Below are 24,958 nucleotides of genomic sequence, written 5' to 3'. Positions count from 1 at the left end.
ATAGGCTAAATCTATAATAAGGTTTGGGATTTTATAAATATTTGGAATTCCACTTAAGAAAATATTATGTACACCAACTTTGTTAATTAGGGGCTGCTACAACTAACATACACTACAAATATTTTTTTTTTGAGTGAATTATACACTATTATAACTGGTATTTTTTGTTTTTACAGAAAAATTGGGTGTTCTACCGTCCCCCTAGATCCGCCCTGTTGTTAACGAAGAAGAAATGAGTACTTATAAATATATAAGATCGTGATGTACCAAATAATTTATATGTTGAATAATAAGTAGAATATTTTTTATTTTATTTTTATTATTATTTTTCCTTGGTAAATAAGTAGAGTACGTATTAGGTTTACAAAATATACTTAAAAACCATGTGGTTGTATAAAGTGGATATTATTTTGTTTCCCGTAAAAATGTGTTAGTTTTTCATAAACGAGGCAATATACGCACTAATCTACTATCGTTCAATCTAATCTACTGTCGTACAATTTGTCTTCTCAAGTCTTTAATATTTGATCTTCATTGTTTGTTTGTTTTTTTACCCCACAACATTTTTGTGTATTAATTGTATTTCAATTATCATTTTTCAACAATATCCTCTTTCGGTTATTATTAAGAAGTAATTATGGATCGGATCATATGTTGCCAGGAAGGATTTGCGCCGATAAAGTTGGTGGTTGAGAATGAATACCATCGTGTGACGCCTAGTGGAACTGGAGGAGTCAAATATTTGATCTCTGTGGGTTTTTTTTATCTATTTATTTTTTTCCCACAACATTTTGTGTGGTAATTGTATTTCAATTATCATCTTTTAACAACACGCTCTTTCAGTTATTAACAAAATGTATGGATGTTGCCAAGAAGGGCTTGCGCCCATAAATCTAGTGGTTGAGAATGAATACCATCATGTGACGCCTCATGGAACTAGAGGCATCAAGACTATATGAAAATATGCTTAAGTATATCATACTTCCTTAAGACTAATAATCAAATTTTGCATATGCATTGTTTGAGTTTCATCTGTATTGTTTTTTTTTTCCTTCACATAACATAGATAATATTGCTATGTACACGCAAAATCTTTTGTGTGAACTTCAAGTATTCATTCGCATTCAATTCTTTAACATTTCTAGATTGCACATATTATTGAGCATCTTTTGTTATTTCAAGATGTAATTATTCCGATCATTTTATACTTGATTTTGCATACATCACAAATATAATGGAATGCAAAATCATATATTCTCTATCATTTTTTCAGTCTTTCATCTTTTCGATTAAGACCTTTCATCACCTTTCATCATTGAAGTCAAATATGATAGAGAAATGAGAGTTCGAAGCAACTTTACATGAAATCTTATTGCAAGTGTGTTCCACGCTATTTTTTTTTTCATAGAGGACATTTAAGAGAAAACAATGATTTGGAGATAATGCGAGTATGAGAACCTTATTTGTTAAGTGAGCGGAGCAAACGTTCTGAGCCAAGGGAGTATGTGACCCAAAATGTTGTTTGGTAGGTTTTTGCGACTGTCCACAATCTCTCATCTCCACCCCAAAGTTCTCTTCACTCAGTCTCTCATCTTGCGCTAGTGACTCTTCTCCAATTAAACTCTCCTGTAGTTACTATACTGGCTTTCAAAATGTACAAGTCTTCTCTTTATTCTCTTACTTATTTTTCACTGTTTTTGTTTCTAAACAATACTATTTATTGTCTTCACTTTGAATTCAAACACCCCACAACGTCATACATGTTTTGTTACATTATAATATTTCACTATCACTTTCATAAGTATACAGTTTGTTTATTTGTTTAAATACTTCATTGGTTATTTATGAATTTATTTACATTTTGAGTTTTGGCCTTTTGGGTATATGAGTTTTTTTTTATTATTTTTATTATTATTTTTTATGTTTGATTGTCTCTATGTGTTTGGAACAATAAATGTGGAAAACTGAGTGGTTGTTGGTTTTGTAGGTTTGATATAAAAAAATTGCTTAAGAGTTTTTTTCTTAATAATTGTTCGTAGGTTTGATGAAGTTTTGTGGAGAAACATAGAGTTATATTTGCTGGTTTTATGATGGGATGACAATGGCCTTCGAAAAGTCCACTATTGTCTGGACTTTGGAATGAAGGAAGGCTTTGTGAGGCTACAAACTAGAATGGCTATATTGGAAGCGTACCACAAGTCAGGTGGTACAATGAACAACACCAGACAAGAGTTCGTTAACAACCTAGCTTGCAGGCTCTTGGTCTTGAAAACAAGATTAGAAGGGCACCTAGAAGCCTACTACATGCTCCTTAATTAATTTGGAGAGACCTACACAAAGCCTCACTGTATGCATATGTATATTTTTTCATTTTTGCTTAATACAATTACCCTTTAGCATTAAAAAAAAATCTCTTAGGAAAGACTCTTTGAATATGTCATATATATATGTCCACCAAGTTTTGGTGGTTGCCTTTTCGTCATCTTGAGCAAGCACATTAATTTAGTCTTACACATATGTTATATGGCTCAGATTAATGTTTTTATCGGTGAATAAAACTAAGATTTACTTGTTTTTTAGCAGCATTAGGTTCGGCGGTCATGATTGAGTTCATTTTGATTTCTCTATTGGGAGCTCTAGTTATTTTTTTTTATCTGCAAATGTGCATTTGTTCTTGGAAATGAGAGGAGAAGTTTTACAAGGGATTCCAAGATCTCCAAACAAGAAATTGGGCTAGAGAGTCTCATTTTAAAAAAAAAACAACTCTAAAGCCCTATCCATAATTTTTTTGGGTTTTAATACCCCTACATTGTTTTTATTCGTCATAAGTGTTTTTTTTATAGAAAATCTTTAGAATCTAAGCTTTTGATTTCGAGACTAGGTGCCACTGTTATTTTTTAATATAAATTATTCTCTTTTTCACCCTTCCAAAATAACTACTTGTAGATAAGATAACTACCAGAATAAAGATTGAATAAGATAACTACTTTTAGATAAGATAACTACTAGAACAAAAAGAGTAGATTTTGGGTTTGAATAAAATTTAGCAAAAATGCGTGTATTGCTCCAAAAGTTAAATTTGACACTACTACTGTTTTCATCCGAATGTGGGCGTTATAAACTTATACATTTTAAAATGCAGATGCACCATGTTATAAACTTATATATTTTAAAATCACGGATGCACTGCGTTATAAACTTATATATTTTAAAATGCAGATGCACCACGTTATAAACCTATATATTTTAAAATGCATACACACCACGCATTTTAAAATCTGAGGATACAAAATGCATTTGATTATTTATTTTGTGGGTTTGATTAACTACTATTAAATGAAACGGGTTGGTTTAGAGTTTATTGTTTATAAATTTAGAATATAGGGATTAGGGTTTAGTGTCTTAAGGTTTAGGGTTTAGGCTTAGGGTCTAGTTTATAGGGGTTAGGGTTTAGTGTCTTAAGGTTTAGGGTTTAGGCTTAGGGTCTAGTTTATAAAGATTTTGGGTTTAATGTCTAGTGGTTTGGAGTTTAGACTTAACGACTAGTGTCAAATGCCTCCACAAAATATTGGAGACATAATATTTTTAGTTTTTTCATTACCGAAAAGCTAGTCTGCAGGGTGTACTCAGCGTATAGCATATGGGCCACTCATATAGGCACAAATCTTGGTGTATTGCAAAAGCAAAGAAGTATTGTCAAGGGCTCTCATTCTGCAAGACTCATACACTCGATGCACCCTAGATGCCCTCTTTTCATTATATGCATTTTTAAATGTGAAGGCGGTAGTTATAAGTGAATTTTTTTGTGTGAAATTTAATTTTTTATTTTGTATCCCACTATATTACTTTCGGTAGATAGTCGGTTATGTTTGTTTCCAAGTGAGGATATTTTCGTCTATTCTTGGTAAAGTTGGATAACAGGTGGTTAGTTCCATATTCTGGTCAAATTGGGGTATTAAATTCTAAACAAATTTAAGAGGAGTCTTAGGACTACTAAATATTTATAACTAAGTCCTCTAGACTAATTTTCTGGATCTCCAAAGTGGAAAAATCCAAGGATCCATTTGTAAGTGAATTTCTCCTTTTTGAGTTTGTGGGTTGATAACTATTCAATATGAATTTGGGGATTATCTTACACAATAAAAAGTCACCATTATGGCCTTATATATGCTTTTTTTTTGTTATGGATATTGACATGGTAAAGGGACGATTTATTTTTGGGTCCAGTTCCTGGGACTCAAGAAATTTTTACTCAATTTTAACTCAATTTTATGACTCTTGGATCATCTCAATCTAGTGGTTCCGAATTTTAACATGAAAACATCTCAAAGCATTGCATCATTTGGGTCCCATGTCACTTAATAACTCATGTTTTTTCTCCACTTCTCTGATTCTCTTCTTATTAATCACCTTCTTATTCATTCTACTATCTCTTTCTTCCACGCCCCAAACACTCTTTTCATCCCTTCATTGGTTCTTCGAAGAAAAAAAAATTGTCTCGTGATTTTTACATTTTTTAATTTCAATTTGTTGAAATCAAGTGAGCAACTTAATGTTCAAAACACAAATCTGTTGAAAATTCAATCTTAAAAAAATTTGAAAAAGAAAATAAAAAGAAAATAAACTAGGTTTGATCTCATTTAAATTGGAGATGATATGGGTAGTTGTTATTTTTGAACATTGAATTCACAATTACGATATACACTTATTCAAATTAAGTCACATGCTTCAAAGACCAACATATAACATACCCAATTGCTAGAAGTTATAGCGAAAGCGGCCAATTTCACTACAACTGATTGAAAAATAAAAATCAATCAACACAAACGCTTAACTCCATAATAATTGTTTATTTCTTGATACCTCACTTTAATGTCAATAACTATACACCCAATTGGTTTGTTCAAGCCTTCAAGGAATGAATTATCACAAACAAATACAATTAGTATCAATATGTTCACAACAATATACAAACACAGAAATGGCTGAATTAGATAGGGGTGTACTTTATTTTGCCAATGGGATGGAGGTATGGGGGAAAGAATGGTGTTGTGCTATGCTGGAAAGACCACAATGGGAAGAAAGTCTTGGAAAGAAAGCAAACCACGATGGGGGAGAGAAAAATATAGAAAAAAACCTGACCCTTATTTTTGTCAAGGACTCAAGGGCATCAACCATTATGAGTAGAAAACCTTGGACCATAAAAAAGCATTTAATATTTTCAGTAAAGGTAATTCAGCAGATCATTCTTTGAGTCTGCTTAGAGTTTGTGCTGAAATGATTTAAACCTAACTGTTATGACACCTTAGTATTTTAAATCAAGTTCATGAGTTAGACGTGGATAAGTAGATTTTAGTACTATACATTGAACACTCGAGCATTTTCTAGAATTAAAATGATGGAATGTAAGGTGACTGTTATGTTATTTACTTGTGCACCGTTTGAATATCGGTAAATGCTAGAATAGGACGTTGAATTTAAAATTAAGACAGTTTAGTCTGTTGAATGTGGCAGATAAATTTTATTCCAACTGCGGATATGGCCCCCACAAAAAACAAATATTTTGTTACGTTTATACCCTTTTATTCTTTCTCTTTCTCTCTCACCAATACTCTTATTAATTCTTTATTATGTTGTTTTTATATTCGTTTTCAGAATAAATTTCTACAACAGTAATGAAGATTAAAAAAGCCAAGAAAAAAGAGCTCTCAAATAGCTAGAATGAGACGAATTTAATAGCACCACATAATGTCGTATAAGTGAGATACAATGTCTTACTATGATCATATTTAGTTCAGTTAAACGTGTTATTTAACATCACCACATAATGTCGTACATATGAGATACAATGTTTTATTGTGATCATATTTAGTTCAATTAAACGTGTATTTTTAGGTTATCCAAATACGAATTATTCGAGAATGAAAGCCATCTTTTGGTGGAAAAGTCATGTAGAGATGGGAACATTTGATGAATACTGGATTATTGTAGAAAGACCTGAAGTAGTAGCTAGTGGCAATATGGATGAAAACCATATTAAGCGTGTATTTTTAGGTTATCCAAATACAAATTTAACAACACCACATAATGTTGTACAAATGAGTTACAATGTCTTACTATGATCATATTTGGTTCAGTTAAACATGTCATTTAACAGCACCACATACGAATACGAATGTTATAGCACTACATAATATCGTACATATGAGATATAATGTCTTCATATATAAATGTTGTGGAAGGGTATTATGGGTATTCTACGTCCGGAAGTGGAATAAATCTTCTCTGACATATTCAACTGGCTAAACTGTCTTAATCTTAAAGTCAACATCCGATTCAAGAATTTGCCCTTTGAATATATGTCAAAACACTTCTACCCTAAATTCTCAAGCAATGGTATTAGGATGAACATGTGCATGTCTTGAGTCTGTGACTGAGGAATGCGGAGGTAAGTATAATGTGTAGGTCCTGGAATGAAGATGGCATACCTGGACTGTTGGAGAATCAGTTCGCTCAGTTCCCGTATCACCCTGTGTCCATATATGATATCATAGCCTTATACTTTCTGACCATGTTCGTTATTTGCAGTTATTTAGAAATTTAGTTTCTTAAGGCATGTTTGTTTATGCAAATGCAGTCAAGTGATCAACCTTTGTCTGAGGATGTGACTCACTTCTCTGGCTGTTGCTCTAGCCCGTTCCTGCTCAGGAGTCAGCTTTCCAACTTCTGTCAACGGTAAGAGCAATTAATTAATGGGAATGGCAAATCGCAAATTACAGTATAGCCGTAAGGGAAAGAAAATAGAAAAAGTAGTTGACGTACATGAAAGTCAAAGGTCAATTTTTTTGAAGTGTTACTCTCTCAGCTCTCATTCTCTCTTGAAAATTATGATGTTGCTATTTATTTTTTTTTGCAGGCAAAATATGAATATACTATATATAATAAAAGTTTACAAACTAGGGGTTAAGCAGCACCCGGGCTGGATCAAGTTCCCACTTTGAAACCAAAAAATTAATTCCATAAAGGTGATAAAACCTTCATTCCAAAGTCTAAACCATATGTATTTCCAGTAAAAGTAAATCATTTATATCTTGTTGGAATTTTCCTTGCCCTGGGTGGAAGAGGTGTCAGATCCACATCTTTCCCCTTTGTCTTGCTTCTTTTCTCCTTTTGAAACTGCCATGGTTCATCACCATCCTGTGAGTTATCCTCGTCATCAACCTGCTCCTGAGACATCCATGCAGGCTTATACTTTTTCTTTGCTATCTTCTGCCATGGTTCTTTACCATCCTCGACATTTTCATCATCATCTGCGAGGTCAGCCCAATTAACCGATCTTAGCAGTGAATTTGCCTCATTCAATAATTTGAGCCTGTTTCCCTCTCCAGTAGTGGAAGAAGAATTGAACTCAGCCATTCTCATCGTTGAAGAGGAATCGGGCTCTAAACCTCCACTCTTCATAGTCCTCGCAATGGGAGAATAGGAATCAGCTGCTCGGCTATTCTCTTGCGGCACAATTGTATTTTCAGCCATAGTTACTCTGAGTGGAGGTGCAATGTAGTGTGTAAGACTACACAGAGTTGGAGAAACAAAATTTTCAACAGCTAGAGAGCAGTTAGTAGCTGTAACCTCTGCTTGCGGAGCATTCAAAGGTTGCCTTGGTTGCATTTCCACAGCTAGTGGAAGCAATGCAACAACATCAGTAACTATATGTTCTGCTACCCCAACTTGTGGTATTGCATCAACGTTATCAATTCCATCTTCTTGTGTTTGTGCATCCTCGATGTTGCTATTTATTATCAGGTCTGTCTTTCAATTCTTTCCACCCTATCTCAACTTGTCCAGTTGTCCTCAGACGGCTCAGAGATTATTGAAACATATATGGATGAAATTTAGATCAGTTTGTCTGCGCACATTTCTTCTCAAACATATTGAGATACGCAGGGAAACACTTTAACGTTTGATGGTGTACTCTTAAGCAGAAATAAGTACTTGGACATTATTTTGTGATACTGGACAGTGTGCTGAATGAATCACCATTTTTTTTTTCGGCTTCTCAAAATCATGTGACGGTTTGAAGGATTGGTTGTTTAGCTATTCCGAGAATCTTGTTAGGGGCACTTGTCTAATGCTCTTCCGATCCATATCCTCCGGATGTGGTATGGTATGTTATAGGCAGGATGGCTTGGACGGCTACCTTCAGTTTTGCTCTTCATATCATTTGTTGTTAATTGTACAAATATATAATTTTACAACTATATGTAAAATGGATATACTTTCAGGTAATTCGATATCTAGATTGTAGTAATCATTGATTGAACTATGGTGACAGTACTACTATTCTTTCTGGACAGAGTCCGAAGCTTCTGATTTATTTTTTTCAGTTTAACATATTATTCTGCATATCACATTGGATTTAATAATGGAAGATTCATGTGCATCTTTCAGGTCCCGCCGTCAGCCTGTAAATAGAGGACCGGGCAATGATTAGAGTCAGTCCTCACAATCTTCTAGTGATCATCAGAACATTATTGCTCGGCCTAATTTCATGCCTCTTTCAATCGAAAAAACACAAAGTGAAAATGTGTGATCCAAATACAGACAATGCTGTTTAATTTGCAAAGAAGGTTGCACATAATCTGTAAATTATTTTTATAACTTGATACGTATATGAGTGTACCCAAGTCATCTACCAGTTGTTGTTTTTTCTTGAGTCCGAATTGTTGAGTCTTGATATCTACTGGTTAAGTATTCACTATAGCAATCATCTTAAACTTTTAGATTCATTGGTTAGATTAAACCATTTTCAAGTAATTAAGTGGTTATCTCATAGCTTGTCCTCAACCCAAGTTTCTATTGGAAAATAAAGAGGAACACCAATATTAGTTCAGCAGTTTTAGAAAGGACCGAGACGATGCTAAGTGATGTAACAAATGCGAGTCAAAAGTTGAGCAGGCTATTCAAAATTTCAAATGGTGTGCATTGTCACTCTATGGATCCTGTCAATTGCATTAACAGGAAGGAAGCTCCTCCTTGGTACTGCTTGAACTTGGTAATGAGGATAGATCGAATAAAACAATGACAAATACAACAACAACATGATAGATTGAATTCATCCTTTTTCGATCATACATTATATTCACAAAAAGAAAATTTCTATTTTCCAGACTTTCATATTCACCACATGTGACAAACTGGGCTACCCTTCTCAATTCAAAACAAACAAAAGGATTTCTTGTTTTTCTTTTGTTGATGCTGCACCAAGTAACTTCATGGGCTGCCTACGTACCCTGAAGGACGAAACCCCGACAGCAAGGATCAAGCACAATGTGTTAGAACTTTTCTCTTTAAGGTGTACCTACATAGATCATACACATTACACAATTGTTAATTGTTTAACTACGCCTCGAAGTGACATCGGAGAAGACTCACTAAACCGTGATCTTAAAGTAACATGACCGAAGCCATTTTACATGTTCTAAAACCCCACGTGTCAAGTCATGACACGTGTATAAAGTGAGTATGGGCTTAACGATATGTGCGCAGATACTTTTGGGCTTAAGCGTATTTCTATTATCATGATGCGCTATAATAGAAATACACCCATAATATATAAGTTGAGGTCCCCACCCCAAACCCTATTCTGATTCTCATAAGTTTTCCATCCGTTTTCCATCCACTGTGAGAGAACACAAGAAGGGTTTTGGAGTGGAAGACAACAACGTTCCGCTGCTGCTTATAGGACTTGCTTTATGAACGCTATGGCTTCAGGTATGTCCTATTATAATTAAGTTTTCTTTATTGATTGACATGCGATTTTGGGTTATAGAGAAATCTTAACAATTGGTATCAGTCGCCGACATGTTAGTCATTAAGAAAACATACGGTTTATTTTCTTATACAATTAAAATTAAAATTGAGAAAAATCAGTTTTTTTTCGGTTTCAACGTTATTGAACCGTCGGATTCCGGCGACCGGATTTTTCTGGGGTCGGGATTTGTGGAGTCAATACTTCATCATCTAAGGATCATATCCAACGGTGGATGATGGGTTTTGATCGCCAGTTATGGTGGGTATCGCCGTCGAAGGTTGAAATCGAAAATTTCCGAAACTGTATTTTCTGTCAAGTTTGGACTTTTGGATCTCCTTCGGGTTTGGATGTATGGTGCTGAGATTTTCCAGGATTGATCTCTTTATACCATATTTTAAATCCGTACGGTGGCTTGTAGGTTTTGATCTCAGATTCATGTCGTTAACTGATGTTAAAAGTGATTAAAAACTCGTTTTTTATATTGAATCTGGCGTTTTTAAAATCTATGTATCTCGGAGATTCAGTGTCCAATGGGGCTGAAATTTGGTGTGGTGGGTTGTGTGATGGTCGAGATGATATCTGACGGTCGAAACTTGTTTTGTATCGTTCAGTTGATGGGATTAATGGAGGCAGTTTGGGGTTGGAAAACTATGAAGTTTTTTTTGCACTCTTCTTTGAAAGTGACGATGAGTTTCTTTTCTCAAAGTCAACTCACCTGGTGCAAGTGAGTTTTAAAACCGATCCCAACATAAAATTTTTTTTTGGGTTTTTTTTCTTTTAAAGCCCACTAAAAGAGAGATTGTGTTTTATTAAAGTATGCTCCATAGCCCAAAGTCCAACTCGACCCATAAATTAGATTGGTCTTGGGTCTGGCCCATGTATGCAAGGTCTGACTTTGCAAACAAAGTTTGACTGACCGGGTCCGACTCATGCTGACTGGATCTAGTTTGACCCGGTTTTTGGGCCCAATTACCTTATTTCAGTTGTATATAACTCGTTTTCAGTCCGTTTTGGGCGCATGAATAGTCAAATTGAAGAGTTTTTCGGACCCAATAAAGTAGATGGACTTAAATTTCAGTTTGATCATGTTTGGATTTATGAGCTTTGCTATTGAAATTTTCTTTTCTACTATTATCAAGTAAATTATTAGAATTGAATAATAGCATGTTCCAAACATTTGAAAATTAGCAATCTAAACTATGAAATTTGGGTAAGTTCAACGTGATACGCTGCCTAAGTGGCCTCTTTCATGGAAAATTTATTTGGGTTTAATGGTAAAGTTTATTAGATTGTATATGGTTGCGTCTTAATCCATGCAAATAATAATCGGCCCAAAGGAAGTTTATTATTTTGGCCGGATTAGTGACGGTATAAGGTAATTAATATATGTAAAATAATTTTAGGAGTTACTTATGCATTCAATAGTCGGCCCTAAGGAAGACTTATTGTTTGGCCAAGCCTAACTTTGTTTTACATATGTCGATTAGCCTTATGTGTTTAGAGAAAACCACTTACACGTTAAATGCTTGTCCAAAGACTTGAATTATAACGGTGTGTTAGGTTTCTTATTAAGGCCCACTACTAAAGTTTTATAAATGTTTTTCTTTCTTGTCATTTGTCTATTTGATTATTAATTTTCATTTAGACTAATGAATGAATGATAATATTACAGTTTATTATTGTCTATGCATTAAAGAAAAATGACATATGTATTAATGTGAGTTATCTTTTTGTATCATGTTAAAGTGAATACATCTTCTATATCCGCCAATTTAACTAGTATTCCGTTCTTACCGGGTTCCAACTTTACAAAATGGAAAGAGCATGTTCTAATCGTTCTTGGATGTATGGATTTGGATTATGCATTACGTGTTGATGAGCCTGCTAACCTTAAGGCTGATAGTGGAGCTGAGGAAAAGGCTACCTACGAAAAGTGGGAGCGCTCCAATCGCCTTAGTCTTAGTATAATGAAGCACTCTATTTCTGAAACTTTTCGTGGTGCAATGCCTAAGGAAGAAAATGCCAAGAAATTCCTAAGCCAAGTTGCAGCCCGATTTGTTGCATCGGAAAAGGTGGAGGCAAGTACGCTCCTTAGCAAACTTGTCACCATGCGTATAACTTGGCAAAGGAAATGTTAGAGAGTACATTATGGAAATATCTAATCTTGTTGCCAAAATGAGGGCACTAAAGTTGGAGTTCTCTCGATGATCTCCTTGTGCACCTCATTCTTATTTCTCTTCCTCAAGACAATTTGGTCCCTTTAAGATCAATTATAATACTCAAAGGGAGAAATGGACTCTTAATGAGCTCATTGTGTGTGCAAGAAGAGGAAAGGTCAAACAAGAGAAGACCGAAAGTGCTCACTTGGCCACTTCCTATTGGCAATTCGGGCACTAAGAAAAGAAAATGGAATAATAAGGGTAAAGGAACTGCAGATAATGTGACACCAATGTGAATGCGAAAGATAAACAGTGTTCAAAGCTACTTTGCTACTTTTGTAAGAAACCCGCAGTCACATTAAGAAAGAATGTCCAAAGTATATAAAGTGGAAAGCAAAGCAAGGGGTAATGAATTTAGTTTTGTTTGTTCCGAATTAAATCTTGCCAAGTACCTTCTAATTCTTGGTGGATAGATAACGGAGCAACTATTCACATTAGTGTTTCCATCTGTGGGGGTTGTCTAAGGAGCCGCAAGCCAAGTGATACGAAAGGTTCATTTACATGGGTGATGGCAATAAGGCATGTGTTGAGGCCATTGGAGTCTTTAGATTAAAATTAGAGTCCGGTTTTTATTTGGATTTAGATGAGATCTGTTTATGTACCGCCTTTTTAGACGGAATTTAATTTCTATTTCTGTTTGGACAAACCGGTTATACTTGTTCGGGTTGGAAAAGGAATATTTAGTCTCTTTCAAAATTCAAATCTTATCGGCATGTGCTCTTTGATTGATAATCTATACAAGTTAGACTTGGATGCCTCTCACTTAAGGTTAAATGAAACTTTGCATGTTAATAACTATGGTACTAAGCTTAGATTAATTAATGAGAACTCCTCTACATTGTGGCACAAGCGTTTGGGTCATATCTCTAAACAGAGAATTGAAAGGCTTGTGTCAAATGGAGTTCTTGGTGCCCTTGATTTTTCAGACTTTAAAGTTTGTATTGAATGTATAAAGGGTAAACAAACCAATATAAGGAAGTTTGGTGCCAGCAGGAGTTCAAGTGTCTTAGACTTGATATATACCGATATTTGTGGTCCATTTCCTACGGCTTCTTGGAATGGTCAACGGTATTTTATCACGTTTACAGATGACTATTCTCGTTATGGGTATCTATACTTAATTCATGAAAAATCACAGTCCACCGGATGTATTTAAGGCCTATAAAGTCGAAGTTGAAAATCAACATTCTAAGAAAATTAAAGCTATCGATCCGACCGTGGTGGTGAATACTATGGTAGGTATGATGGAAAAGGCCAACATCGGGGACCATTTGCAAGATACTTGAGGAATGTGGTATCGTTCCTCAATACACCATGCCGTGGACTCCACGCCAAAATGGTGTATCCGAGAGACTAAATCGGACTCTAAAGGACATGGTTAGGAGTATGATTTGTCATTCTACCTTACCGTCAGAGTCTCTTTGGGGTGAAGCCTTAAAGATCGCAAGATATATCCTTAACCGAAAGTACCTAGTAAAGCAAAGAACTAAAACCCCATATGAATTATGGACCGGAAAGAAACCCAAAGATAAGGCATTTACATATTTGGGGTTGTCCGGTGAAGGCTAGGCCATATAGGCCTAATGAAAGAAAACCTGGACTCAAGAACAGCTTAGTTGCTACTTTATTGGTTATTCGGAAAGGTCAAGGGGTTTCAAATTTTATTGCCCCTCTTCCAATACCCTAATTGAGACGGATAATGCCAAATTTATTGAGGATGTTGAGGATAGTGGGAGCACACAACAAAGGAATATTGCTTTTGAAGAAGAGCATGTTGATATTCCTTTAATGGATATCCACAGAGATGAGTTGATCACACCTGTCATTAGGCAGGATGCGGTTGTAGATCAACTAAATATTCCTGAGTTGGCCCCTGCTATTATAGAAGAACCTCAACAAATTCAATTGGAAGTGCCAATAAGGAGATCAACTAGGGAGCGGAGAGCAGCTATCAATTCAGATGAATATATAGTCTATCTCCAAGAGCATGAGTTTGATATAGGAATGGAAAATGATCCTTCTACTTTCATTCAAGCCAAACAAAGTGCTCACTCCTTAGATTGGATGAATGCCATGATAGAGGAGTTAAGGTCTATGAAAGACAATGACGTTTGGGATCTTGTCGAGTTGCCTAATGGAGTCAAACCCATTGCTAACAAATGGATTTTCAAAACCAAAAGAGACTCAAAAGGCAGCATTGACAGATATAAAGCACGTCTTGTTGCAAAAGGCTTTACTCAAAAGGCAGGCATTGACTATAAAGAGACTTTCTCTCCAGTTTCATCGAAAGACTCTTTTAGACTTATTATGGCACTTGTAGCTCATTATGATTTAGAGTTACACCAGATGGATGTTAAGACAGCTTTTCTGAATGGTGACATTCAGGAGACTATCTATATGAGGCAACCTCATGGTTTTGAGTCCAAAGGCTCTGAACATTTGGTTTGTAAATTAAAGAAATCCATCTATGGCTTAAAGCAGGCATGCATCTCGTCCGATTGGTATTTAAAGTTTGATCACATCATTTCCTCTTTTGGTTTTAAGGAAAATGATGTGGATCAATGTGTTTATCACAAGATCAAGTGGGAGTAAATTTATTTTCTAGTGCTATATGTTGATGACATCCTACTAGCGAAAGCAAAGGACATAGGCCTTTTGCATGAAACCAAGCGATTTCTTTCAAGGAATTTTGAGATGAAAGATCTTGGTGAAGCATCTTTTGTGTTAGGCATTGAAATTCATCATGATAGATCACGGGCATTCTAGGCTTATCACAAAAGGCTTATGTTGAAAGGGTGCTAAGTAGGTTTGGCATGCAAAACCGTGCACTAGGTGATGCCCATTGCTAAGGGTGATAAATTGAGTTTGCTTCAATGTCCAAAGAACGATTTAGAGAAAGAACAAATGCAAGATATTCCTTATGCATCAATAGTAGGGAGTCTTATGTATGCTCAAGTTTGTACGCCGCCCGGATATTGCGGCGCGACGAGTTGGAATGCTAGGCAGATACTTAAGTAATCCAGAATGGATCATTGGAAAGCCGCTAAAAAGGTGATGCGGTATTTGCAAAGGACAAAAGATTTTATGCTCACATACCTAGAAAAACCCATCATTTTGAGTTGATTGGGTATTCGATTCGGATTTTTGCTGGTTGCTTGGATAGTAGAAAATCCACGCCCGGGTTATGTTTTCATGTTACCGGAGGTGTCAGATCATGGAAAAGTGTCAAACAAACACTAATAGCCTCCTCCACTATGGAAGCAGATTTATTGCTTGTTTTGAAGCATCAAATCAAGTAAAGTGGTATAGAAATTTCACTACGGGCTCCATGCAACGGGTTTCATTGAGAAACCATTAACAGGTTTATTGTGATAATAAAGCCGCAGAACTTTATTCCAAGAACAACAAGAGTTCGCCAAAGTCTAGGCACATTGACATCAAGTTTCTTATGTCGGAAAGAGAGGGTTAAAGATCATCATATGACAATTGAGTATGTTAATACAAATCTCCGGATAGTCGATCCGCTTAACTAAGGGCTTACCACCTAAGGCATTTAAGGAGCATGTAGCTCGATGGGGTGGTTAGTCCTTCCGATGTTTCCTTTTAGTGGGAGTTTGTATTAATTTTTGTTTACTATTGATGATTAATTTTTGAAATAAAGTTATCTACTTATTCATTTATGGTTGCACATATAAAGTTTGATTAAGTAGAATAAAGAAATCATTATAAATCATAAGGTTGGACCGGTTGAAAATGAACATGTTCGGGATCACATTACATGTTATTTTCATGCTACACATCCATACTTAATCTATGTCGTTGGAGATATTAGTATTGTGACCACGGATGGGTCTAGTCATGCTAAATGTGGCAAAGGTATTTTGTGATCCTATATTTTTATTTTCAATGGACCGATTGTGTTTTGAGACGCCACTCATTATTTCGACAATAAAATTTAGAGCTCTTAAGGTCAACATTGTTTAATATCGTTATGACCTATGTGGTACAAGTGGGGAGATTGTTAGAACTTTTCTCTTTAAGGTGTACCTACATAGATCATACACATTACACAATTGTTAATTGTCGAACTACGCCCGAAAGTGACATTGAGAAGACTCACTAAACCTGTGATCTTAAAGTAACATGACCGAAGTCATTTACATGTCTGAAAACCCCACGTGTCAAGTCATGACACGTGTATAAAGTGAGTATGGGCTTAACGATATGTGCAGATACTTTTGGGCTTAAGCCAGATTTCTATTATCATGATGGGCTATAATAAATACACCCATAATATATAAGTTGAGGTCCCCACCCCAAACCCTATTCTGATTCTCATAAGTTTTCCATCCACTGTGAGAGAACACAAGAAGGGTTTTGGAGTGGAAGACAACAACGTTCCGCTGCTGCTTATAGGACTTGCTTTATGAACGCTATGGCTTCAGGTATGTCCTATTATAATTAAGTTTTCTTTATTGATTGACATGCGATTTTGGGTTATAGAGAAATCTTAACACAATGTAGTTTGTTCCTTCTTCTTCTTCTTCTTCTTATCCTTTTTTGTTTTTGCTGCTGCACCCTTTGGGCTGCCTACGTACCTTGAAGGATAAAACCCGACAACAAGGATCAAGCACAACGTAGTTCTTTCTTTATTTCTTTATTGCTGCTGCACTCTTTGAGGCTGCCTACGTACCTTGGAGGACAGCAAGGATCAAGCACAACGTAGTTCTTTCTTTCTTTCTTTATTGCTGCTGCACCCTTTGAGGCTGCCTACATACCTTGGAGGACAGCAAGGATAAAGCACAACATAGTTTTTTTTTTTTTTTTTTCTTTCTGCTGCACCCTTTGGGACTGGTAGAGGACGAAACCCAACAGCAAGGATCAAGCACAACGTAGTTCTTTCTTTCTTTTTTCTTCTTTTAATTTTTTCTTAGTGGTGCACCCTTTGGGACTGCCTACGTACCTTGGAGGATGAAACCCGACAGCAAGGATCAAGCACAACGTAGTTCTTTCTTTCTTTTTTCTTCTTTTAATTTTTTCTTGCTGCTGCACCCTTTGGGGCAGCCTCGTACCTTGGAGGACGAAACCCGACAGCAAGGATCAAGCACAATGTAGTTCTTTCTTTATTTTTTTCTTTTTTTTTGCTGCTGCACCCTTTGGGGCTGCCTACGTACCTTGGAGGACGAAACCCGACAGCAAGGATCAAGCACAACGTAGTTCTTTCTTTCTTGTTTCTTTTTTTTTTGCTGCTGCACCCTTTGGGGCTGGCTACGTACCTTGGAGGATGAAACCCGACAGCAAGGATCAAGCACAGACAGCACAGTTCTTTCTTTCTTTTTTCTTCCTTTTTTTTTGCTGCTGCACCCTTTGGGGCTGCCTACGTACCTTGGAGGACGAAACCCGATAGCAAGGATCAAGCACAACGTAGTTCTTTCTTTCTTTTTTCTTATTTTTTTGCTGCTGCACCCTTTGGGGCTGCCTACGTACCTTGGAGGACGAAACCCGACAGCAAGGATCAAGCACAACGTAGTTCTTTCTTTCTTTTTCTTATTTTTTTTTGCTGCTGCACCCTTTGGGGCTGCCTACGTACCTTGGAGTACAAAACCCGACAGCAAGGATCAAGCACAACGTAGTTCTTTCTTTCTTTTTCCTTCGCTGCTGCGTACGTACCTTGGAGGACAAAACCCCGACAGCAAGGATCAAGCACAAACGTAATTCTTTACATGACAAATACCCGGCCTTTGGGGTTTACATACATCTCAAAATATCCTCTTTTGGACTTGATACGATTTTCTGCTTCATAAGTCGTCAGCCTTGGACATAACATACATCCTACTCGGTCTCTCGATTTTCTTCTTGTTGGTGTTTTATTTTGACGATCATCAGATCCCCTCAACGCTCTTATTGCCAACACTTTTGCCCAGATAATTCCCTAGTACTTGTTTCACCCGAAGAGGATGAGTTGGTACTTGATTCTGCCTGTTTCTTCTTGACTCTTCTTATGAAGCCTACACCGAAACACACCCACATGTGTCGATGGCGAGCACATGCAAGTTCTCTTTTGAACGTACTACTGATGATACTTCAACACTACAACTTGATCTATTTATGGTTGGAGAAGTCGAAGGTGATGGTGATGACGACCTATAAGGAGGTCGCATTGGTGAAACTGAACGTGATCGTCGTTGAAAACTTCTACTAGGTAACGAAAAGGGTTATAGGGAGATGGGGAGAGTTTTTTTACTTTTTTTAAAGCAAGTAAGGGTAATGGTTTGTGAACCTAAAGCTTGGCATCGGCGTTTGTTTTATAGGCAGTGGAGCAAAGCCTATTTCGAATTGTATTCGTAGTTCAGGTTCAGGAAGGAGTTGGAGTTCTATTACATTTTCAATTCCGTAATTTCGTGACCATCAAGTATTAGTTTATGGGCCGAATGAGATGTATACTCGTTATCTGGATTTCAAATCCAGAATCCACACAAGTCAACTACGACTTTTGTTTCTTATATTCTGACTTGGCCTACTTTCTCCGAAAAAATATTTATAAGCATGGGAACTAAAATTGTTGCTGTTGGCAGAAACTATGCTGCCCATGCAAAGAACTCGGCAACGCCGTACCCAAGGTTAAATCTCTAATCATTATATATTAATTATTCTATAATTAGAAATACTTGCAATTTTTAAATTAATATATAAGTGTGATGGGTGCGTGTTTTAGGAGCCGGTATTGTTTATGAAGCCAACGTCATTATTTACCAAATGGAGGGAATATTGAGATTCCACATCCTTTAGAATCACTTGATCATGAAGTGAGTTAGCTGTTGTGATTGGGCAGAAAGCTCGCGATGTTTCGGAAGCTACTGCAATGGATTACGTTGGAGGTAATATGTCTAATGTTAATTCTTAATGACTATATACTTATAATTTGTTATATGTCAGTCCTGTAATAATTTATAAGTTTACATGTTTGTTCTGGATTACAATGTTTGTGTTTATATGGAATGCGATCTAGATATATGAATGTTTATTTGTTTTGAATATTGATTTAAATAAGAATAAGTGGTTAACTATTGGAAAATGGGACTTGCTTTCTTACACTGGAGAGTTTGTGTTGGGTTGCAATTGTCCTCCTTACTTATGTTGATGCCTCCATATGCTATAATTATTTCATCTAAGGAATGCATTGTAACAATATTGAGAGCTTCGGCATTGAAAATACTTTGGTTGCTCACTAACTAAAACGACGTAACACAACTTACGCAGGAATAGCTCTTATTTTCTCATGATTAACCGTAGTAAGTGACACTTTAAAGCCGGACCACTGACATTCATTTTTCATCAACATTTCAGCAGCACATACTGCAAGCATAGATTTCCCCTCCTCCATCATTTCGATTAGACATAGTTATATAACTGAACTCGATTGTACTAAAGAGGTATATGTGTCCTTAGTTTAAGTAAGAATACATAACTAGACAAGATAACTATTTTAGGTGAGACTTTACACTCATTGTGCAATGGTGATCCACCCCACACTAACACGCTGTTGCTGTCCCCAGTTAGTTACCCGAGGTCTAAAGCCCATGACAGGTGCACAGTTTTCCTCAAAAGGCCCCTACATTAGTATGTGTTAGATCATTACTACATATATCCAGGATAGTGCTACCCTCACCGCTCATGGGTTGAGTCTTGAGTGCCTTAGATAGGGAATTGCTTCTTCCCCTAGTATGCAGTTAGCAAGATTTTGGATAGGAGCTTTATTATGGGTGAAATAGTGGAACTCTGGAAGTCTTGGAAGTGGGAACCTGTAAATGCTTTTCTCATTCTCTATATGAGGACTTTAGGGAGGAAATGAATGCAAAATCTTTAATTGTGATTTTAGACAAACTATGCAGTTACACACCATTCTACTGAATCCTAAGCTGCCATCAATTTTTGTTTTTTGCTCGGTAAAGTTGAAATCTCATTAAAAGTGAAAAGAAAGTAGGCTAAAAACGCCTAATATTACAATGAAACAAAATAAAAACAAAAACATAGCCACAATCTAACCCACCATCAATTACTAATGTGTGATTTGAGAAAATCAGAACCCCTAAATTTATGTACGCACTCTAGTTGCTCCTCAATCCTCAGTTAGCTTTTTCGTATCCCTCCCTCCTAAAACAAAGCTTTCTTATTATGTAGACATTCTTAACAGTCAATGCAAAGTGAAATTTACTCAGCCAATTCTGTTACATCAGTGTGCCATTCCCTATAAGCTGAGACTTTATTGGCTTACTTACTCATGCTTCAGGTTATGCTCTTGCATTGGATATGACTGCAAGGGAAATCCAGTCTTCTGCTAAGGTAATGATCCTTTGACTCTCGTCCATAATAACAATTTTGCATTTGATAATAATTCTTTGAGGGGGTGAATGAGTACTGAAATTAAAGAAATTTTAGCGAACTTTATGGAGTAGTGAAAATATCAGTTTTTTGCAAATCATGAGGTACCCATGCTTTTAAACACAAATGAGTGTATTTCACAACATTATAAAATCCAGGGAATTATTTAGCGTAAAATGCTGTACCAGGAATGTTACATGCTGTTGTCTTTAAAAGCATGGTCTTTGTAATGATGGGCATTAGATGAAGTTAATTATTTCTTAAAAGAGATGATTTCTCATCTACCTTTAACTATATTGTCCATCATAATTGTATGTTGATTTGGTCGGTTTGTCTGAACTCAAACTGTAAATGTTTTTAATTTTACCAATGTCTTTCTTTGCATTTTCATTAGTCTGCAGGTCTTCCATGGACGGTGGCCAAAGGGCAGGACACCTTCACTCCAATTAGTGTTAGAAAAATGATTTGCTCAAATCCATTTAAATATGAATGAGTAGTTTGTCTCCCAAATTACCCCACTTAAGATGAAATGGGTTTTTTCAAACAAGACGATGCGTAATGTGAAAAAAAACCTTTTCAAAATGATGCATTTGTTTGAAAGAGTGCATTATCTTTCTTTCAAAATGTGCACTAGTTAAAAAAAAGATCATGCCGAAAAGGTGCAACCTTTTAAATAAAACCGGTTCAAAACAAGGTTATATATGCCGAAATGGTGTGTCCTTTTCAAAATGTGACTTTTCAAAGAGTTGCACTTTTTTGTTGTTTGAAAAGGCACCACTCACCTATAAATAGTGGATGAATTTGGAGAGGAAAAGGACACCGTGATCACACGAGTTTTGATTACTAAGTTCTTAGTCAAATTATGTTGTGTTATTTGAGTCTATAGAATTGAAGTGCTAGCTTTCTATAGAAGGAAATCCGTGCTCTATATTAGGAGATAGTTTCCCATCAACCTTCAAGCACCGTAAGGGGGAAAATCTGTCTTAAGGACATAGTGTATCTACACTAGGCTCGGATTTAATTAAGAAGTACAAGACACTTACAAGACAAAAGGTTTGTATAGTTTGGTAATTGGTAAAGAGTAAGTACAGTTAAGTTGTATATTCCTAACAATTAGTTCATTTGTAAGGAACATATTTTATCATTTTGCTGTTTTTACTAAGTCTGAGATATGGATGATGGTATCATCAATTAACTCGTCTCAATAAATCATGTTTTGAGTTATTTCCAATTTGATTAAGCAATCTGTTAATTAAAAATCTGTGTTTCCAAGACAAGTTGGGAATTGGATTGCTTGATTAGCAAGAGAATTCCAGTTCCATCCATGAACATGCTAAGGCCATTATTTGTAATTGGTAGACTATGTTATAAATTTATGGAAACACTTTTGTTTTGTTGATTTTCATTTTTGTGAGCGAGGTATGGTGGTTTTGTTATTGTGACTTGGTAATTAAAGTTTGTTTGTTGCTGTTTAATCAAAAAACCTCCAAGCTATCCACTATAGGGTTTATTGTTTATTTACTTGGTGTTCGTTGGAAGTTACACCCGCATTCAATTCAGATCAAATTGGTGGAAATGCGGTTTGAGGATTCTAAGTCCTCAAAGTTCCTTTTTTTTTTTTTTTTTTTTTCTAAGTTAGTAATTTGTATTCAAATGAAAACGTGTTACAAGAGGTTGGCTTAATTAGGAGTACATTTCCTGACTAACCTGATTCAAATCTATAGTAACATCAGGGGATTCCCACTTGGAAATGTCCTCAAAGTTCCTATGCTTGTTCACATTTGAGAATTTGAAGATGAAAAGTAGAAGAAAAGATAAAGAAGAAAGAAGACATGGTGAAACAAACTTTTGCTCTCCCTGCTATTGATAATCAAGTTTTACTGAATTTGTAATCAAAGTCTGTCTATTAGTCTATGGAAACAATTCCCCATCTATTGAACTGTGGGCTTATTTTATATTTTTAATTGTCTCCCCTCCCAATTCACATAAAAGAGTTTTACATATCTGCTCGCAGTTCCCTTTTCGAGGTATGTGTGCCAACTCAACATTTGGGACATTGCTTTCATGTTTAGTACAGATCTAGACTTATATCGATTCTCTTATATAATTAAGTTTTCTGCAGCTTGCCAACACAGGACCGCTTGATAAAGAAGAAGGTACTGAGTCATTCCTTATGCTGCCTTTGTAACCAGGAGAGGGAGAATACTAAACACTTATTTTTCCAGTGTGTATACTCCAAAGAAGTTTGGAAGGGCATCAAGAATACCATTGGTATAGTGACTGATGAAACAAACTCTAACAGAGAGTGGTCTAGTATACTAAAATTATGCTGAAAGAAGAATGAGGTAGCGGAAGTCTACAAAGTGTATGTATGCGCAGCAGTAACTATATATGGAATAAAAGAAACAACAGGAGATTTAGTAATGCTAGATGTCCACCTAATGTGTTGAGGGAGCGATTACTCAGAGATCTCAAATTCTATTTACAAGCCACACTGAATACAATCACTGATTCGGCTCTAACTAGAGCTCTTATTCAAAGATTGGGGCTGCAAGTTGAGATGAGACTGAAGGAAAATATTGAGTGTATGTGGGTAAAGCCTGATAAGGATATTGTAAAGCTTAATACAGATGGATCTATAACAGAGGACTCAGCCGGTATAGGTGGTGCAATCAAATACCACGCAGGAGAAGTGTTGGTTGCATTCAATGGAAGCAACTCGGGTAAATGCATACTCACTCAGGACCTATTGGCTATCAGAACTGAACTGGAAGGATGCATTATGAAAGGATTCAAGAAAGTGGTGGTGGCCTCAGACTCTTTACATGCAGTCAAGTGCATTAACAAGATTGAAGCCCCCCCTTGGTACTGCCTCAATCTTGTTTTGAGCATTCAATGCCTGTGTCCTCTTTTTGAGATTATCTCTTTTATACATGTTTATAGGGAGACAAATAGGCTTGCAGATCATCTAGCTACAGTACGTAAGTGTTTAGAAGAGAATGTACTGTATTTCGTACCTCCTCTTGATCTTCAAAGTGATATTATTGTAAAAGAGGAGGTAGCCAATAGGCTGTACACTAGGTTGGTTTCTTAATACAGGTGAGGGTCTGCCTAACCCTAGCTTAACCTTCAAAAAAAAAAAAAAAAAAAAGTTCTCTGCAGCTATCCAAGTCACTGGTGCCGGACCCTGAAAACCTGGAAAGATGGCTAAAGGTTGTAATTTATTTCTACCTGATCCTTTCTTGTTGCTCCCCTATATATACTTGATTGTTTGTATATCCCTTACTAGGATCTTGACAACCAATGGTGTTAGTCAGCACGACAAATCACCAGCTAGCTAGACTGCTAGAGTAACATCCGTTTTTTGTCTGTTTAGATTGATGGGGAATACAAACAGAAGGGATTTACCAGGGATATGATTTTTAAGCTTCCCTTTCATATCAGCCACATAAGTTCTATTATGACTCTTTTCGAAGGAGATGTCATACTAACAGGTATTACGGAATTATTCTAAATTAATATTAATTTGTATCAATTTTGAAGCTTATATCTTTGTCAAAATTACAATGGCTCTGGATTTATGATTCTCAATACTATTTTCTGATGAAATGATCTTGGCCGAAATGGTTTGCATTTTCTTAGTTATTAGACTTGTCCAAGCTTAATTAGCTTCAAAGTTCTTGCATTGTAGATTTTGTTTTGATTTTATTTGTTAATTACTAACTAAGTGGTCATTATGCATAAATCAAATTGCGATGGACAGATTCTCATGATTTATGCTGTCGAAGGCAACACCTAGGCATGCTTTTTTCTTGGTGAACCGCCTCCCCTTCTAAAGGACTGCCTTGCATGCCCTACCTTATGTTATATTATGTTGTTCCCCTTAAAAGTATAAAGCCCACTTAAGAAATGAGAAAAAATCACGAAATCTAGATATGCTTGTAAGCTTTAGTGACATTACTAAATGATACATTATTTATTTTTTCCCCGAGTTTATAGAACATAGAATCGCTGAAAACATATTAGCATGGAGCCTAGCTAGGCATCGCTTAGGCACCACCTAGAAATTTGTAGACAGTCCACCTCCTCGCCTCGCATAACGCCTTTGATAGAATAGCTCGTGATCATTCTGCTAGTTCCTTCAATAAACAATATCAGATTAGCAGATATCTTATTGACAAAGCAGAACCTTGATGTTAACTGTCTTACTGTTTGTCTTTATCTAGGCACTCCCCAAGGTGTTGATCCTGTAAAAGCGGGGCAAAATATAACTGCTGGCATAACAGGTCTTATTGATGTCAACTTTAGTGTTCAGAGACGTCAGAGACCTGGCAGATGTTGCATGAACACTGACTTCTATTAAGCACAATAAGAGCTACACGGAGAAGCTTCATTTTGCGAAATAAGCTGCTGATGAAGTATAATTCTGGGACAAAAAATTAGTAAATAATTTCTGATGAAGTCCTAAAAGAAAACTATCCAGCCTTCTTGCTCGATGAAGTGTCATAATTCCATATCTTACAACTACCTCAAGAAAGCATAATAA

At 36.1% G+C, this 24,958-nt stretch overlaps 1 long non-coding RNA gene and 1 pseudogene across 3 annotated transcripts; both read left to right on the top strand.

Annotated features, from left to right (window-relative positions):
* The first annotated feature begins 18,576 nt into the window (after window positions 1–18,576).
* On the top strand, window positions 18,577–20,905 carry LOC147507423 (oxaloacetate tautomerase FAHD1, mitochondrial-like; annotated as a pseudogene). Its single transcript, XR_015215342.1, has 4 exons — window positions 18,577–18,650; window positions 18,746–18,908; window positions 20,321–20,373; window positions 20,807–20,905. The product of XR_015215342.1 is annotated as an oxaloacetate tautomerase FAHD1, mitochondrial-like (transcript).
* Window positions 20,906–21,528: 623 nt separating this feature from the next.
* On the top strand, window positions 21,529–24,955 carry LOC147507422 (uncharacterized). 2 transcript variants are annotated; one of them, XR_015217663.1, is made up of 3 exons: window positions 21,529–23,277; window positions 23,789–23,906; window positions 24,639–24,955. It is a non-coding gene; the product is annotated as an uncharacterized LOC147507422 (long non-coding RNA). The 2 variants fall into 2 exon arrangements; XR_015217662.1 differs by having other exon boundaries at window positions 21,529–23,625.
* Window positions 24,956–24,958: the final 3 nt, after the last annotated feature.

Source organism: Coptis chinensis, chromosome 3 (genome assembly GCF_015680905.1).
Source record: "Coptis chinensis isolate HL-2020 chromosome 3, ASM1568090v1, whole genome shotgun sequence".
NCBI classification, from domain to species: Eukaryota; Viridiplantae; Streptophyta; class Magnoliopsida; order Ranunculales; family Ranunculaceae; genus Coptis; species Coptis chinensis.
The sequence above is the reverse complement of the archived record's forward strand: the minus strand, read 5'-3'. Positions and strand labels throughout refer to the sequence as shown.